The 19,157-nt window shown below is 31.1% G+C and overlaps 1 long non-coding RNA gene across 1 annotated transcript; it reads left to right on the top strand.

The window, feature by feature from the left end:
* Window positions 1-134: 134 nt before the first annotated feature.
* LOC139491458 (uncharacterized) lies at window positions 135-4,347 on the top strand. The gene is made up of 2 exons (XR_011656546.1): window positions 135-550; window positions 2,353-4,347. It is a non-coding gene; the product is annotated as an uncharacterized lncRNA (long non-coding RNA).
* The last annotated feature ends 14,810 nt before the right edge of the window (window positions 4,348-19,157 follow it).

The following is a 19,157-nucleotide window of genomic DNA, read 5'->3' as shown; positions in this document are numbered from 1 at the left end:
CTTGTTTATTACATATTTTAGTGTATTAAAGTAATTATACTGCTTTGACCTTTCAAAATTCTTTGAAAGCTCTATCTCTTTAATGGATAAATAAATGAAACTAGTCAAGAACTCAACAGATAATTTTTTTTCAGGTTCTCTGATTGTAAGTACCTGTTGGCCACACACATGAATACTCTCACAGATCCTGCATTCAGCTAAATATCAGAAAAATTAAGAACAAAGGAAAATATGCTGAAACTGTACAGTCACTGGTCAGGATTATTTCAGAAGTGCAATTATAATACAATATATATATGTTACTGGTTAATTTCTATGATTTGTAAATTTAAACAACACACAGAGGCTTTGCATTATTGTTTTACAAGAAAGACACCAAAAGATGCAGTCAACATTTATCATTTTTATCAAAATACGCCCAGGACAAACCATGGGTACACTTAGCTTGAAATATGGTGCTTTCATACCAAAATTGCCTGGAAGTAAAAGAAATAAAGAACCAAAATTCATGTCAGCAATCAGGGGATAAGATGAAAGAATACAGAATAAGGTACTGTCATGTTCAGTCTTTATAAGAGTCCTGATGCTCTATATATACAAATGTATATGCATTTTGTTATGCCCCGTCATAGCGGTGGGGGCATTTAGTTTTATCCTTGTATGTTTGTACATAATATTAGATTTAAGAAGATGTGGTATGACTCCCAATGAGACAACTCTCCATCCAAGTCACAATTTGTAAAAGAAAAACCATTATAAATAGGTCAAAGTACAGTCTTCAACACATGTACAGAGCCTTGGATCACACCCAACAGTAAGCTATTATTATTTTTAAAAAAATTACTAGTGTGCAACCAGCTTTGAAACATTAAACCAAAGGTTTATTCTATATAAAAAAAGAAAAAAGAGAAACACTTATAGTGCATGATTTTCTCACTTTGTTGAAGACCCATTGGTGGACTTTGGTTGTTGTCTGCACTTTGGTCGGGTTGTTGACATATTCCCCGCATTTCCATTCTCAATTTTATTAAGAAGTTATTGAACTTTATTCTTTGAAAATGTGATGGAGGTATCATGTGCACAGGGCGAATCTGTTTATTTGTTTTAGTTCACTATAAACTTAAGTTTGCTTAACCTAAACAAAAGCTTTAAGGGGGATCGCAGGCATAAAACAATTTTTGTTTTTAAACATAGAATTTTGCTATTTTTTTTCTAGAAATAAACTTTATATCCTATACTTAAATAGGAAATAAAAGTATAGGGTCACCGTTCATTAAAGCTCACAATCTGCCTTCGAAAGAAGCATGTATTTTTTGCTAAGTATCTTTTACTGTAGAACTAAAACATGTAATAGGACAAAATGTAAGAGGAAAAAAATGTAATTTCAAAATATAAAGAACTAAATTACAGAAATTGCTTAAATTTTACAATAGTACAGCTTATTTTGAGAAAAAATAATGAAAAATATAAGTCACCCATGAGTTGAAAAAGATGTTTCAATTTTAATGCCAAAAAATTGCATTTTTTCATCTAAGGGACATAATTTAGAGCTTTTTCAGTGGTATAAACATTTCAAAAATCATCTGGGGCCAAAACAAATAGATTTTTTGGTTGATGTTTGTACCATATATTAACCTCTAATAGTATATTTAAGAAATAAAATTTGTAATGAAAAAAAAAATGTTTAAATTTTTGCTGAATTTTTATACCCTCATGCATCCTTAAGATACAACTTTATGTGACAGGAATGGTCTTGACTTGGGAAAGCCACATGCAAACTCAATGTTGCTCCCCTTGTAAATCTCGATTGGTCTTTTTAAAAAGAAAAAAAGTAAACATAAAAGAATGCAGGTTGTCAGGAACATTCAATTGAAGAAAGGGAAAAGAACACAACTTTACACTAAATAATTTTGAAAACTTATTGCCTATACTATCTTTATTGATAACAGACTGAGCCAAAAATGTTTTCATCTACTAGTACGGACACTAAATATCAAAACTTGTGCCTTTATAACTATATGAAGTTTTGAAAATATTCAATAGTCCGAATCAATATTTACTAGTCTGGGGCATTGGACTAGTGGCTAACAGTGCAGACTGTGATAAAAAATTTCAGAAACATTATGTACATTATGATCATTGTGATTGTGTTAAACATCAGACAATTAAGGCAATCAAAATGGTCAGAGGGGGCAAAGAAGTTTTGTTAAAAATGTCAAATGGTTATAGTCTCAACCTATCAACATGATCAAAATTGTTGATTTCACAGTTAATATTTACTTTTAGCATGTTCAGCGGAATAGAATGTTTTTGTTATATTTTATTAAATGTTAATTTACTTTGTTCTTATAGGCAGCAGTGAAAGGAAGAGAAAACAAGGCATCAGTAAAGAAGCAGATCAATTTATATTGATATGTAATAATTCCAACTGAATATGTTACAAACATTGCACATGCTATGAAGATTTATTCCTATGTATACTATGATTTGTAGTTATCTTTTATTGTATGCTTTTGTAATATTATAAAGTACTGCTACATGTATTTTTATATTTTGCTGTGGAGAATATCAAAGAAATTTAGAAAAATATAATTAAAGATAGTTTCTTCCATGTTTTCTGTGACAAAAAAAATTGTGCAATTAGGAAAATGAAATGAGGCTACATTATTGAATATTTTTGAGTTTGAGTTTGAGGGTTTTTTTTCATTCCTATTTTAAACTTTCATTAGCATTTGAATGAGTTGAAACTAGTTTTTATCAATTATTTTGTTTTCAAGATGTACAACAGTACAGTAGGTAAAGGTTTTTTGTACAATAATTTACTATTATGTTATGGTCACTCAAATAAACTTGAAACTTTGTACTTTCAAGTGTTCATTATGAAGTCAGTATTTTTTAAACAATTACAAATAAGTTACTGAACATGGAAATCTGATTGTGGAAGAAGGGTACAATGTGTTATGGACGCATATCTCAATTGCCCTCCTCACCAGCCTCTCAGTAATGGAACTTTGACTTTGAAAATTTCCTTAGTTTACACTGAAATATTTGTGATAACTGGGTTAGTTCAGTTTTAGGAGAACCAGGGGTATTTTATATGCAGTTAAATAAACTTTTGGACAATACATGTGCTTGGGGATTTTAATAATCCTGAACCTTAAATCATAGTTTTATAACTTGCAATCTTTTACAGTTTACATGTTAAAGTTTATGCTTAGGCCAGTTTAAAATCAACCTCTTATAAATAGGATTTAGAGGAGGCCTAAGAACCCCTTTTTGTGGGACAAATTGGCCTGATATTATATTTAGAAAATTACTGAAGCATGACAAAAGGGATGCAATAGAGAGCAACCTTAATATTTCTAAGAAAAGTAATGAAAAATGTGGTCATAAACAAATACATATTTTTTTTCAGTTAGAAACATATTTTTTATGAATCAAAATTTTTATGAATCAACATTTTTATGAATCAAAATTTTAAAAAATAAATTTATGTAAAAACTTTTCTTAGATGTATCAACATTTTATGTTGTAAAATCTTAAACATTTTGTTTTTTGGGGATTTTTCCCAAATATGTTTAAGAAATCAAAATGCATTATTTCTGCTTGTAGATTTTATTTCGGGATTTTTCCCGAAATGGGTAACAAAAATCTATGTAACAAGTGAGTGCCTGATATTAGATTTATATTTTCGGGATTTTTCCTGAAATGTGAAAAGAAATTATTAGTCGTTATGTCTAGCATATACACTTGAATTTTCGGGACAAATCCCGAAATATTTGAAGACATCTGTGTGCATATTTTGTAGTAGGTTAATTTTTGTCGGGATGTTTCCCGAAATGTGTTTTTCAGGATTTTTCCCAAATATGTTTAAGAAATCAAAATGCATTATTTCTGCTTGTAGATTTTATTTCGGGATTTTTCCCGAAATGGGTATCAAAAATCTATGTAAAAAGTGTGTGCCTGATATTAGATTTATATTTTCGGGATTTTTCCCGAAATGTGAAAAGAAATTATTAGTTGTTAGGTCTAGCATATACACTTGATTTTTCGGGATAAATCCCGAAATATTTGAAGACATCTGTGTACATATTTTGTAGTTAGTTAATTTTTGTCGGGATATTTCCCGAAATGTGTTTCAGATATTTTTGTTGAAACGCTTTGCCAACATATATGTTATAAATAATAATGTTGAAAATGATTTCGGGATATTTCCCGAAAAAATAGTTGTCACATACAGCTTCACTACAAATATTTTGAAACTTTCATATATTTTCGGAAATTTCCTGAACATTAAATGTAAATTTTATCAGTTTTAAGAATAAAAACATGGAATATTATAAAAAAGTTGTGTTTCTTTATGAAATTTGCATTCAATTTATGGTTAACATTGAAAAAGATTAGAAAAAGGAATAAAATGGATTTTACTCTTTTAAAATAGAGTCTGTTATATATAATGAAATTCATCTCCTAGCACATTGCTGTTACATAAATCACATATTCTTTCTGATCTATCAATGCTATAAAATCTACCACATTCAATAGGTAACCTATGACTACTGCACCTATATTTACACAAATTAATTCTTAGATCAAAAGGCAATGTAGTTAAATAATTTTCAAAACCAAACTCAGACTTGTACATTCTATAATTTAAACATTTTGAGGTATTAAATATCTGAGCCTTCCATTCATTTACAAACAAATTGTGGTAATACTGTTTCACATTTTTAGACAACTGACAATTTGTATCTATATATTGATTATTCCAGGCATTAATAAAACCACATTCAGATATAATATCTTTTACACAATTCAGCCACTTCGAGTGGTAAACATTACCAGAATCAAGTTTATATAGCATTTCATACAATGTACGAGAAATTTTCTCCTTTTTGCCAGTAACAATACGTTTCCAAAAACCAACCATTCTTGCTTTAATATTAACAGACATTGGTACTCTACCTAGTTCACCATATACAATGCAGTTAGGTGTACATTTTTTAACTTTCATTATATATTTACAAAATTCTAAGTGCAATGATTCAATAACATCATTTTTCTCATACCCTCCAAACTTCTGCACCGTACATTCATATAGGGCCAACCACAGCATCAAAAAGTTGTAACAATACATCTATAGGTAAATACAATTTTCTTGCCTTACGTAATACATAAAACATTGCTTTTCTGGCTTGTTGAACCAGTCTAGACTTATTCACATGAAAAGTACCTTTTCTAGAAAATACAATACCTAGATATTGAAATTCATCAATAACAGATAAACGGTCATTATTATATATAAAATGAACATTATCAGCCTGTCGACTTTTAGAAAATATAACAACATTGGTTTTTTCAGTATTAACTTTGAGATTCCATGTTTCACAATATAAATACATTACATTCAATGCTGATTGTAGCTCAACTGCAGATTCTGCAAAAATGACTGTGTCATCTGCATATAACAACAGATACAATTTAAAATACACTTCAATATCATCATCGTCAAACAGTAAATGAGACATATTACAAACATCATTCAGACCACTATAAGCATGTGACATAAACTCAGTCAAATCATTAAGAAAAATAGAAAATAATAGGGGCGACAGGTTTTCACCCTGCCTCATACCAATATTAGATGCAAAAAAATCTGAACAATTAGATCCATCTCTTACACAAGATTTTTATACAAGTTTTGTAATACAATCAGCAATTTACCATCTATACCATTGCGTAACAATTTTTGCCATAATAATATTCTGTTAACAGAATCAAAAGCCTTACGAAAATCAACAAAAGCACAATACAATTTTTTTCTTCTAAATAAATACAAATCAATGAGACATTTCAAATTAAAGATATGATCAACAGTGCCATACCCCTTTCTGAAGCCTGCCTGTTCTTCACATAATAATCCTAAACTTTCCAAATAATTGAACAATCTATTATTCAAAATACATGTAAACAATTTTCCATAACAACTCAATATTGTAATACCTCTATAGTTGTCAGCATTTGCAGGATCACCTTTCTTTTTAAAAATAGGGCAGATAAAACCCTTTGACCATGAATCTGGTATAATACCACTTTCAAATACAATATTAAATATTTTCAAAAATACAGGCATAAGTTTACAAGATGCATGTTTCAAAAATTCATTAAGTATCATGTCATCGCTACATGCTTTGTTATTTTTCAAAGACTTAATTGCATTTACAACTTCCTGTTCACAAATAGACTGATTAATTACAGTATTATACTCACTAATATTTTCTGGTAATACAACATCAATATCATTTTCTGCATAATTCAAATTTTTAAAATGGTTAAAAAATAAATCAAGAGCAACCTTCTGAGATACATTTTCTCACAGCCCTTGTTTAACAATGACCAATAAGACTTAGGATCAGTGGTACGCAAACCACGCAATTTACTTATAAATGCCTTCTGAAACTCGTTAAGTTGAGTTTTCAAAGTCTTCTTGTACTCTCTACTTTTACATACCAAATCATCATAATTAATTGTTGAACGTACTCTATAGTAATACTTCTTAGACCTGCGATAATTTTTACGTTTTACATAACATTCACTATTGAAATACTTCTTACGATGTACAAATTGAGAGTTACATTTTTTTTAACATTTTTATCATTGATTTTAACAAACATATTGGCTTGTTCTGTCGCATTCCTTATAATATTAACACAATCATTTACAACATTATTGACAGTTACATTATCAGTATTTTGAGGATCAATATCCTCTAATTTATTCAAAAGTTCATCTATACTGGTATCGTCTAGGTTCTCCGTGAAAACTGGTGCTCTGTCTCTGGCCCATATTGGTTTTACAATAGACTCTGATTCACCATGCAAGGTGATTACAATATTAGAGTCATTTGTATTGTCCATATCATTGTCATTAACATTAGAGTTATTCAAATCTACATCAACAACACAAGTTAAATTTGTACACAAATGTAAACTAATAGGTTTATGAATATCACTAAGAATTGGATCAAATATCAATACATTGAAATCAACAATCGATCGGAATAGATTTGGTGATACAATGGCATAATCAATAACAGAATTATTACAAGTCGTAAGCCCAATATCCCTGTCATTACCCGCTCTACCATTAACAAAGAACAGTTCTAAACTTCTACACAGTTCTAATAATTTTTTGCCATATTTATCAACCTTATGCTTATCTTGAGACTGTCTTACAACAGGGATACCACATTCCTCTAACATATGTAAATTATTAACAAGACTTTGCTCAATATTTGGCACATTACAAAAGTCAAGAATATTATTATCAATGTCAACATATTCATTACAGTTACTGCAATGTGCATTGAAATCACCAAGTATACAAACTTGTAAATCTGATTCATTTATAAAATTTTCAATTTCATTAAACATGTCAACACTACTATATAAACTACCATCAGGTGGGATATAAACAACCCCAAATAAAGTTTTTTGAAACAATAGCTTATCATCAATGGTGAACTATAATACACAATGACTAGAGCAAGTAAATGGGTCCCTTACATGGACATAGTTGCATATATATTCTTTTACATAAACACAAATACCACCTGATTTAGATGTACAATTTTGCCTTATAACAGAGGGTAGTAGCTTAAACCCATTAACCTCAACATCATCATATTGATCACTTTTAGTTTCAGTAAGACATGTTACATCATATAAAGACATGAATTCAATAAAATCTGGATTTTTCAATTTAGAGACAAGACCACACACATTAAGGGTTAAAATTTGATATTTTTAAATTGCAAGATATTTTCATTTTCAAGCACTTCCTTTTGAATCACAGATTTATCATCACTGACATCAAGCACTGACTCGGTGTCTAGACATTTCCCTTCCGCGCGCTCCTACAGCTCAGTAAGTCCCAACTTTTTATAATCAACGTCCACGATTCCTAGTTTGAATAGGTCGTCAGGGGATGCGATCACCACTCTATCACCACCATTCTTCATAAAACAATGACTTTTACCATCACGCGTGTGTGCGTTTTTGACGTCATCATTTTTTCTTACCAATTGAAAGAGTTTAAAACGTAACGGCGTCAAATCTTCGCTAACATATACGTCTTTAAACTCAGTTTGTTTAAGTTCTTTCCTACTAGCAAGGAATTTAAAACGATCAGTGCGGTTTTCAAACTTTACGATCACCTGCCTGTTTTTCCCTGGAGTTTTCTTACCAGTTCGGTAGGCGTCACCGATCTTTCCAGTTAAAACAACCTTCATAGCTTGAGCTAAAGCCATTAGAGCATCTATTATCACTTCATTGCCTTCCACTTCCGGTATGCCGGTCACTCTGATGTGGTCCCTCCTCGACTGCTGATCTAGCGCATCATTCGCGTTTTCGATGTTACGAACTCCTACCTGCAATCGGTTGATTTTCGTATCGTGAACCATTAAAGTTTCATCCCTACGGGCCGAGAAAGCATCTAGAACGGGCATCATCAGTGTCATTACATTTAATGCGGTTTTCTCCGTATCCTGAAGCTTATCACTTTCCTTATTGAAGCGTTCATTGAGAGCCTCCATAGTCTCATTACCTGACATATTATCGTCCTTCATGTCGTTACACTTATCCTTTATAAAAGTACACATGTCCGAAAACAATTTTCCGCCATTGCCCTGTTTCGTAGTATTCTTTGCTGGCATTTTTGAATTAAGCTATATTCACAATGTCTAGTCCAGAAAATATCCTGCCATATGTGCGATCTTTCTTCCAGTAATTAAAAAAACACAATGATAAAGTGTCTATTTTTCATGTATGCATTAAGTTAAATTATCTCCCCTTACATAATCAATTTGCCTTTATTGTGCTTTTCACTGTCAGAAAATCTTAACAACTAATGGTATTTGCATGGAAAATGAATAAACCATTTAATCTTGCTGATATAACATCATAAATACATTCTTTGTCAAAAATAATATCTAGTCAATGTATAGAAACTCCTATTTCTATCTCTATTTCAGACCAATATGAGAGCTAATTGAATAAGTAAGGACCCCTTAACCACTTACTGGTTCCCCAAAAGCTCCTACTGGTGTCATGTTACATCAGAACTACCAATTAAACCTCAAGAAACTAGTATAGCTGTACTTGTGTTGAAAAAAATAAGAAATTATGCAATTTATTTATTTCGGTGAAAATAATAGGATGTACATGCAACCGAAGAATGTCGTGTCTCAAATTTCAGTGGTTGCACATGTGTCAGACACTGCGAAAAGTTAAAGCGAGCATTTATAATTAAAAATGTATTGCAAGTTACATAAAAATAATGAAGCTCTACTTTCTAGCTAAATTTTTACATTATTACCTACAGATAAGGCAAAATTTGCTGAATCAGCAATTTTTACTCTCAGGGGTGGAATTTAAGGCTTGTTTTTATCATAGTTGCCCTTAATCAACTTATGATTGATAAACTTATAAATTGCATAGGTAAAAAAAGTTCCTTTATTGATTTAGTGTAAAAATATATATCCCCCTTAACCAAGACATAACAAACTTGAAATCAGTCATGACACCTATGATGCATAGACTTCTTACTTTGGAACATATTACAATAAAGAATACTAGTTTGCACTCATTTCTTACCCAAAAAAAATGAAACATTACATCCCTACCCCATCTGGCAGATTTCCACTTTTTTTCATCTTACCATTTTTACTTAAGCAGTGAACAAAACCCAAATATATGATGTTTCAAATAAACACAGACGTCAAACATGGTGATTCAGGAGGAATTATTAGATTGCCAACTCTGTTTATGGTTAATCTGACTGAAAGAAACAGTTTAAGCACCAAATCATGAAAACTGATATTAAAGTCCATTCCACATTTTACAGCATGCCTTATATTACTTTAAACATTTCCAGGTTATGAGGGCAATACAACAAGAGTCTTTAGATTGCAGTTAACTATAATTCCAAAATCTGTTTGACAATACATGTACTAGAATACATCTCTAAGTTGACTGTTTGTCTATTTCTCATGTATGTATTAAGTTAAATTATCTCCCCTTACATAATCAATTTGCCTTTATTGTGCTTTTCACTGTCAGAAAATCTTAACAACTAATGGTATTTGCATGGAAAATGAATAAACCATTTAATCTTGCTGATATAACATCATAAATACATTCTTTGTCAAAAATAATGTCTAGTCAATGTATAGAAACCCCTATTTCTATCTCTATTTCAGACCAATATGAGAGCTAATTGAAAAAGTAAGGACCCCTTAACCACTTACTGGTTCCCCAAAAGCTCCTACTGGTGTCATGTTACATCAGAACTACCAATTAAACCTTATGAAACTAGTATAGCTGTACTTGTGTTGAAAAGAATAAGAAATTATGCAATTTATTTATTTCGGTGAAAATAATAGGATGTACATGCAACCGAAGAATGTCGCGTCTCAAATTTTAGTGGTTGCACATGTGTCAGACACTGTGAAAAGTTAAAGCGAGCATTTATAATTAAAAATGTATTGCAAGTTACATAAAAATAATGAAGCTCTACTTTCTAGCTAAATTTTTACATTATTACCTACCGATAAGGCAAAATTTGCTGAATCAAAAATTTTTACTCTCAGGGGTGGAATTAAGGCTTGTTTTTATCATAGTTGCCCTTAATCAACTTATGATTGATAAACTTATAAATTGCATAGGTAAAAAAAGTTCCTTTATTGATTTAGTGTAAAAATATATATCCCCCTTAAGGTGGCACGGTAGTATTTCCTGGCCCATAAGGGATAATGATAGCCTTTTTAGAATTTTCACCACTTTTTAACACTGCAAAAAATTCTACATTTACAGTTAACTGAAGTACTTTCATTTTACTATTCAGAAATGAATTGGAAAATGTATGATGACCGTTTAGTTTTTTTGCTATTTTTAAAAACCTAAGGCCACTAGTACTTTTAGGTCTTTTATGGTGCAGTGAATACAAAATTTAAAAAAATTCTCAAAAATTCATTTTCATCTGTATGTAAAATTATTTCATATTTTTCTACACCTGATTCATCCCTCAGTTTGGGAAAGTATGTTCAGTTGATACTGTATCTTTTGTCCAATCACGCTGTTTAGATACATTTACCTAAGTAGGGTACACAAAAGAGCAACCTAAATTCGGGAATGCAAATACTACCGTGCCACCTGTAGGGAAAACGGTACTATTTATTCTGCCATAGGCCACAATATTAACATTTTCTAAATTTACCACTTTTTAAGATAAAAACCTGGATAAAACAGTTATATGTTGTATTAGTACTTTATTATTGTGTTTTAAAAATTAAAGCCAAATAGTATCATGACCAACTTCCCACGGAGCTTGTTTATGTTATCCATGCCCACCGTCATTTTGCACCAAATTTATGAAATTTTGCAAGTCTTTTCGAAGAATTCTCTAGAAAATATTTCAGTAGGTTTCAAAATGTATATTGTAAATATACACACTGCAGTTATTCATAGATAAATAAAAAATATATTGTACCCTTACATCCAATCACAGCGCTCCTAATTTGACTTCCTTCACCTGCCTTTGGTACACAAAAGCCCAACCTAATTCTGGGAAAATTAAATACTACCGTTTTCCCTGTATTGGAGTTACTTTAATATTCTTTTATGTTTTGAAGGATTTATTTTGTGTAAGCTTACATGCTTGACTATGCTCATGTACATACATATCTAGGTAAGTTTATAAAAATTGTGTTAAATTCATATCAAAAGGTTATTTGCTATGCGGTTCCCCCCCCCCCCCCCCCCCCTCGTGTTATAATATTTATTCAAAGCCAAGGGAAGTTATCGTGTGTTTATTTGTTAAAAACAAACTACACCTTTACTTAGAGGTTACAATATGCTGATGTCTTTAATAACATATTCCCGGTTTCTATATTTCTTATCGCATTTAATCTTATAATGTCATAGATTTCCTTTTTGAAAATTTTAAAGATTTCTATCTTTGTTTCTTTTTTGTTTGAAACAAAATGTGCCTTATACATGGAGAAAATATAACTGTTATCAGGGTGTTTATATTAAAATATTTTACATCTGCTATTTTATAGCCAGTTTTTAAATTTTCTAGCCTTAAAATATGTCTATCTATTTGAAGATAAAGTAATAACTTGTATATTTCTTGCCAGTAAGTATTATTATAAGGGCATGTAATAAAAAAAATGTTTATAGTTGTCAATTTCTTTGCAAAAATTGCAAGAATTGTTTTGTAATACTTTCCACTGTACTAATAAGTCGTTGCATGGAAGGATGAAGTTGAGTAATTTCCATTTAAACATTTTAAATTTGTTGTTTTCTAGGTGATTTAATATAAAACTAAGAGTGCTTTTAAATTTTATATTTAAATTTTCTTCAAAAATTCTTTCCCACTTCACAATACCTACAGGTTTTTCTTGTTTATAAGGGGCAATTAGTATTGAATATATTTCTTTATTACCAATTTCTGGATAGATATTATGATTGAGTAGCGTTTGCAGATTTTTTGTATTCTTTATATTTACTTTTGTTTTAAATGAGCTTTCTTGTTTTAAAATATTCTTCCAATGTTTTGGATAATTCTCTAATCCAATCCCGTTTATCTTTTAATTTAAGTAATATTTTATTTTCTGATATATGACCTCTTTCATCAAGTATGTCATTTACATACAGAATAGTATGTTCAATTTTATTTAGTAAATATGAACATGTAGTATAATTTCCAATTGAACAACTATCCACTAGATACCAAATGACTTACATATTAGATATGAAAGGTTTTGGCCGATGTTCGGTTTTATCAAGTTCACAAAGCATACAATTTGATGTGACGGTGCTTACGAACATGTTTGGTTTATAAAAGTTTTCGGTTTATACATAATTCGTTTTTTGCAGGTTTCATTGTAACTATTTGCATAACATCTACAATATTGATAGAAAATTGAAGTCCCGTAGAACTACCTGGACCGTTAGTCCAGCTTCAAAACATAAAATAATTAAGCAAGTTCTCTCGAGGGTATCATCAGCTCAGTACTCAGAATTTCGGTACTGACATGATTTAACAAATATTTCTAAAAAAATTGTTTATAAATTTTGAAGTAATTAAGAAACTAAAGTTTCAACTCTCTCAGGCAAAGTTGACTTTAAATGAATCAGGCTATTTATTTGAGGTATTTTTGTCATATAGCTCTTCGACGATTTCGGTACTTATACATCCTCGGATTTCAAATGTTTGTCTTTGAGCGTTCCTGATCCAGAAAAGCTCTTCTGACGCATGAAATCGTTTTACGTGTTGTTTTCAATTTTTTCTATACTTAAATAAAACATGTATAATTACAAGAGGAGAAAGAGACAGTATAATATATTCACTGTTCATCAACACCACAACATAACAGGTTAAGAGTCCACTTAAACAGTCTATAGTATTAGGGGGATTCAAATTTAATTAATACACTATGTAATTTTAAGTCTATTTCAATGTGTTGAATATAAATACTGTTTTCGTGTCTTGTATACATGTTTCTTAAATTGTGTTTTGTTTATTTTGTCACAAATCAGGAAAAGCCAAAAATACCATGGCAATTAACGAAAAACGCAGAAAGAGAAAGATCGATCTACAAACCACTACATAAACAACTAAATACAGGGCACAACGAACCATACATATGGGTTTATCTTAAGGATTTTCGACACACTGACTCAAAATATCAAGCTTTTTAAAAGACTGTTATAAATTCATAGTATCTAAATAAAGGAACTACAAAAGCAGAAAAAAATAAAAGGTGCGTGTGCCTGTTTTCGAATATAAGCCATTGAAAATTTGGTGGCAAATGATTTTCTCTAGGATTTTCATATCTTTAACATTGATACCTCTTTTCTTTCAAAAACAATTAAAAAATAACAAGAATTTTATAAGATTTTCAAATGTTGATTTTTAAACTGTATATGATAAAATTATAAAAACAAAAGTAGGGGTTTAGCGGTCGTAAACATTTAATGGCACTACATGGATAAAACCAAAGGATTCCGAATATCTGTCAAAAATTTAAAAATAAGAGGAGCGAACACCCTTTGTATGTAAATTTAACTTAGGCTGTCCCTTTTCCCGCCCGTAGTGTTGACCATGGTAAGTATAATTATGTTTTTAGATGGGACTTGTGTGTAGGGGGGTGGTTGAAATCTTACAATTCATTTTTTCGCCCCGCTGCATTTTTGAGTCTGTCCCAAGTCAGGTATCTCTAACCTTTGTTAGTCTTGTATGTTTTATTAGTTTTTATTCTTGTGACTGTATGTTTTGGAGTTTTGTGTGGCGACCATTGCGTTTAATTACAACACACTATTGCTAAGTGGCCAGCTGAAACTGGCCGTTGGGTGCAGGATTTTCGTACTTCGTTGAAGACCCGTTTGTGGACTTTTGCTCTTTGGTATGATAATTTTCTCTTCAACAAATTCACCGTTTCCATTCTTTGTTATATAAACATATGAGAGTCATCTCCTCAATTATTAAACTTACCTTGTTGATGTGAATTCCGAATAATTTAACATATTAAAACTATAAATAGCAATATCTTCATCTGAAAAATAGTCAAAATATCAGTAAAAAGTGAAAAATGCACAATACTCATTGTCAATTATTAAAACTTTACTCGATTATTTTTTTTTTATTATCACGAATTAACAACAATTATTAATAAGTTCTTAGGCGTTTTTATTTGACTTTGAATCTCAAAATGTGTTCGCCATACTGAAGATATATTTGTTTTTCTTACATCCCTCAGGAGATGTTTATTTTTCAAATTTACAAGTTGTTTTTCTTTATGTTTTCAGTTAAAACAGTAATATTTTCTAAAAATATCATAAAATACAAATTTGATCCAAATATCATACAAGGAGTTATCATCAGTTAATGTTTCACCAACAATTGCACTTTCAAAGGGTCTCTGTGTTTTATTTTGAACAATGCAATATATGTTAACATAGTATTCATATATAGTTTCGAAACATAACGTAGAAAATGATAACTCATGTATATTTAAAATAATATACTACAAATGCAAAACTTAAAATTGCCACCTCAGCGTCCGTAAAGAAAACCTTTAAATACACTTATTCTAAAACTTTAATTCTAATATGACGTGTTTCATTCGCTTTGTGAATAAACCCAAGCTCTAAATCCAATAAAATTAGTTTGCACATGCGTGTATTGACAACTGCAAAATACTGAATTTTATCAAATTAGCATGCATTTAATATATTTGATTAAACTACAAACACATCCAACCTCTGAAATGATGCCCATGTTGTTACTAATGCATTTATCATGACTGCAACATGTTGCAATTCGAAATTGACATATTTGACCTAGACAATAACAATCGAAACCAAGGAGTAAATAAAGATACGACAACCGTTCATGTTGACTGTTTTAAACTCCTCCCTCTAAAAGATCACTTTGCCAGTCGTTTGCTTATTTCCAAACAAAAAGGGAGGTTCCTGGAAGAGCCTACACAAACGCTCCACGCTTATACATATGCAAATATCATATAACACAGTACTAATATAAAAGTATCTATACTAAGTAATTTACACACAACAGTATTTTCCGCTATACTGCGAAACGCTGAAAAAAAAATATATTGTCAGGTAGATTGTATACTATAAGGATGTAAAACTAAAGGTCAGATACGGAACAAAATTTTAAATGTATATGATTTTCAATTATATATGTTTATATTGTAGTATATTTAAATTTGTAATTGACTAACAATAGTTCGATATATTATAATTTATAAATGTATATATATATTACAGATATTCAAACTAAAAAGTATTAACCAAATTGATCATATAATACTAACGGTTAACCGGGCCGGATAAGGTACCGGTATTTAATGTATCCACTAACAAATTTCAAAACTATCAATAAAATATGATTTACTTTAAAGACATTATATATTTATAGTGGATTGGGATACAAGTTATTGCAAATTATAGTAATCCCTTTCCACTTTATGGGTTCGACTACTGCCTTATTGGCAACTAGCTTGTTCTTTTGCGAAATCTACAAGGGTGTATTTTACGTGCAAGAGATATGGCTCTATCTTAACATGGGTTAGTCATTTATCGTCCCCTCTGGACGGACGATCATCTTTCCCTCAAGACCATACTCGCAAATGGTGTCAAGGGAGAACCACAAATAAAGTTCCATAAATTTTCTCCCCGGAACATGTGTGGATATGTGTAAATAGTTTTCTTGTCTATTGCGTGGTAAAACGCCACTTTTCGTATACAGGTTTGTATTTAAACCTCTGTATATGTGTGAGATAAACATGAAAAACCAACAAATAACTGGATACGTTAGCTTTGAACAATACGATCTTCGAAATTATAATGTTACTTGTTACAATACACCATTTGATTGTATGGGCGCAGCTGTTTGATGAGCATAACATGGTATTCAGAATTAAGAGTATGGTTTATCCTGATTGGTTGAAATGTGAACTCGTTATTTTTTATTATAACTTCGGGCAGTCTGCATTCTATCAAAGATCATCATAGGCCAAACAAATTATATTCCTAAGCCCTAACGGAAATGAGATGTTTTTCAACGCTAGGACGAGACACGTATTTTTAGTAAAATTGATAAGGCATTGGAGATTAGTACAAAATACGTTAAAAAAGCAGCGCAAACCTATATGTTTTGGACCGAAACAATACTGTCCGAATATCTTTTCTATAATTTTAACAAGGTTTCGATTAAAAAATCAACTTTCTACAGTAACTATATATAAGTATCTCAAAAAAGGCTAGCATTGTCGCCTATGGGAAAATTAATTCTTTATTTCAATCTGTATCACATTGCCTAGGATCAAAACGTTTGATATTTTTTTTTTTTGTCCCCAGTTTTAATTCAATGAGTTAAAGAAAATAAATTTGAGTTTATATTTTCTTGTTGATAATTAGATATTTTACTTTTTATCATTGTTGATAATATAAGTGAAATGTCAATTGAGAGCAACAACAAATGAACATCAATGATTAAAAAAAAAATGAACATCAATGATTATTTAAAAAAAGCCTTAGAGCTATTAAACAAAAGCAAATTAGAACTGAACACCACCTTTCTAATTGTGTCCATTATATGTATAATGAAAGTATTCCTAATGGATTACAAATCAAGCTCATGCCACAAACACCTGACTATCTATCCAACACATTACTTCGCAGGTGGGATCAAACCCTCTGCCACTGTTCCAAGCGGTTAATGATCCTCCTCAAACAACATTGCGAAGAACATCTCAAAACTCTTATTGGCGAATTTAACACTCTTTTGAATAGCTGCAAAGACGATCTCACACCTGACAACTGTGCTGCTATCAATGCTCGCCTTAGAGACATAACAACCATACAATCTCCAAATTTGAGAGAAAGGCAGAAAAGAAAGTTCCTCAGGGATGGCATTGAATACATCCATTATCTTAGAAAAATGCAGGCATTAAATCTACTTACCTCCGACACCACGACACTTGTCTCTATGGACGCCACCTCCCTCTGCACAAATATTCCACATGCAGATGGCATTGATGCATGTAAAGAAGTTTGGAATTCCCGACCAGTAAAATATCCACCTACTGAATGCCTGGTCAAAATGCTCACGCTGGTACTTAAGAACAACAGTTTCTCCTTTGATAGAGATCATTATCTGCAAGTTAACGGAACTGCTATCGGTACCAAAATGGCTCCATTGTATGCCAACATATTTTTTGGCAAATTAGAAAAACAACTCCTTGAATCTTTAATCGAAAAACCGCTTTCCTGGTTTAGATTTAAAGATGATGTGGATATGTAATGGAATAAAAGTGACGAGGATTTAGATACATTCATCATTCATGCCAACAACATGCATCAAAGTATCAAATTTACTCATGAGAGATCTAAATCCAAAATCACCTTCCTCGATACTTCAAGCTCCCTCACAGATGGCATTATATCCACAGACCTATTATCTAAGCCTACTGTACTCACCAAAACCTGTCCCCTAAAAGTTGCCATCCTGCTCATTGTACTAAGAGCATCCCGTACAGTCGGGCACTAAGAGTCAAGGGAATATGTTCCAACACAGAAACAACTAAAAAACGACTAAGTCAACTCAAAACCCGCTTGAAGAGAAGGGGCTTTAAACACAGAACTATTCAAAAAAAATTCAGAAATCGAAAACTATCCCAAGGAGTAAACTGTTAGAATAAAAAGATAAAAAAAATAAAAGGACTCCATGTGTCCTTACTTATCTTTATCTTTCAAAAACAGCTTCGATGTCATTCGTGATCATTGGAAAACAGTTGAAAAGAATTCCAAAGTATTTCTGGAGAATGTCGTTCGTGTGATGAAAAACGCTGCAAATGCTCATTTTTTGTCAGAATATACTTGTTTTCTAATGACAGCTTTTGTCGGAGGCGAACAATCCCTGGAACTACATAATCCAAAATAAGCCCGTCAAGCTCTTTCCGTGAAACATCCTAACTTAAAGATGCCTGATTCTCAGCTTAAATACAATTTATGATAATTTTTCAATAAGAACAATTTGGAAATTTTAAACCAAAAGTTCATGAAATATTTTCATCTTTTTTTTAAAAGATTTATATATAAGGACACATTTATATGTTGAAACACAAGGCTTGTTTACAGTTTATTGATTTTTTGTGTGTATGGTATTGAAACCTTACACAAATTTGATTCGTACGTTTCAAGAGAAACAACCAGGATATTAGAGAACGAACCTATCTCGACGAACAAACGTAATAGAAGCGGTAATTGTATGTTTACAAACGTACTTAAAACTTTAAAAGATGTAATCATGTTTAAACTTTTTTGAGATGCAATCACGTTAATAAATAGAAACGCATGGCATAAAATTATACCGATTTCAAAAAGGTTTTCATAATATAAATGAAAGGGCATTTAAAGGTTTCTGAAAGTGTTCCATATCTTACGATGCAATGTGGTTGTTTGTTCTGGTTGAAAGCAAAATGAAATGACATCACGCATATAATTATTCTAGTGCACCGACGACTTCTGCAATGTTCAAACAAATATGAATGCATTTTTTAATGATTT

This window comes from Mytilus edulis, chromosome 10, assembly GCF_963676685.1.
Source record: "Mytilus edulis chromosome 10, xbMytEdul2.2, whole genome shotgun sequence".
Taxonomy (NCBI): domain Eukaryota; kingdom Metazoa; phylum Mollusca; class Bivalvia; order Mytilida; family Mytilidae; genus Mytilus; species Mytilus edulis.
Note: the sequence above shows the minus strand (reverse complement) of the source record. Positions and strands in the feature narration are given on the sequence as shown.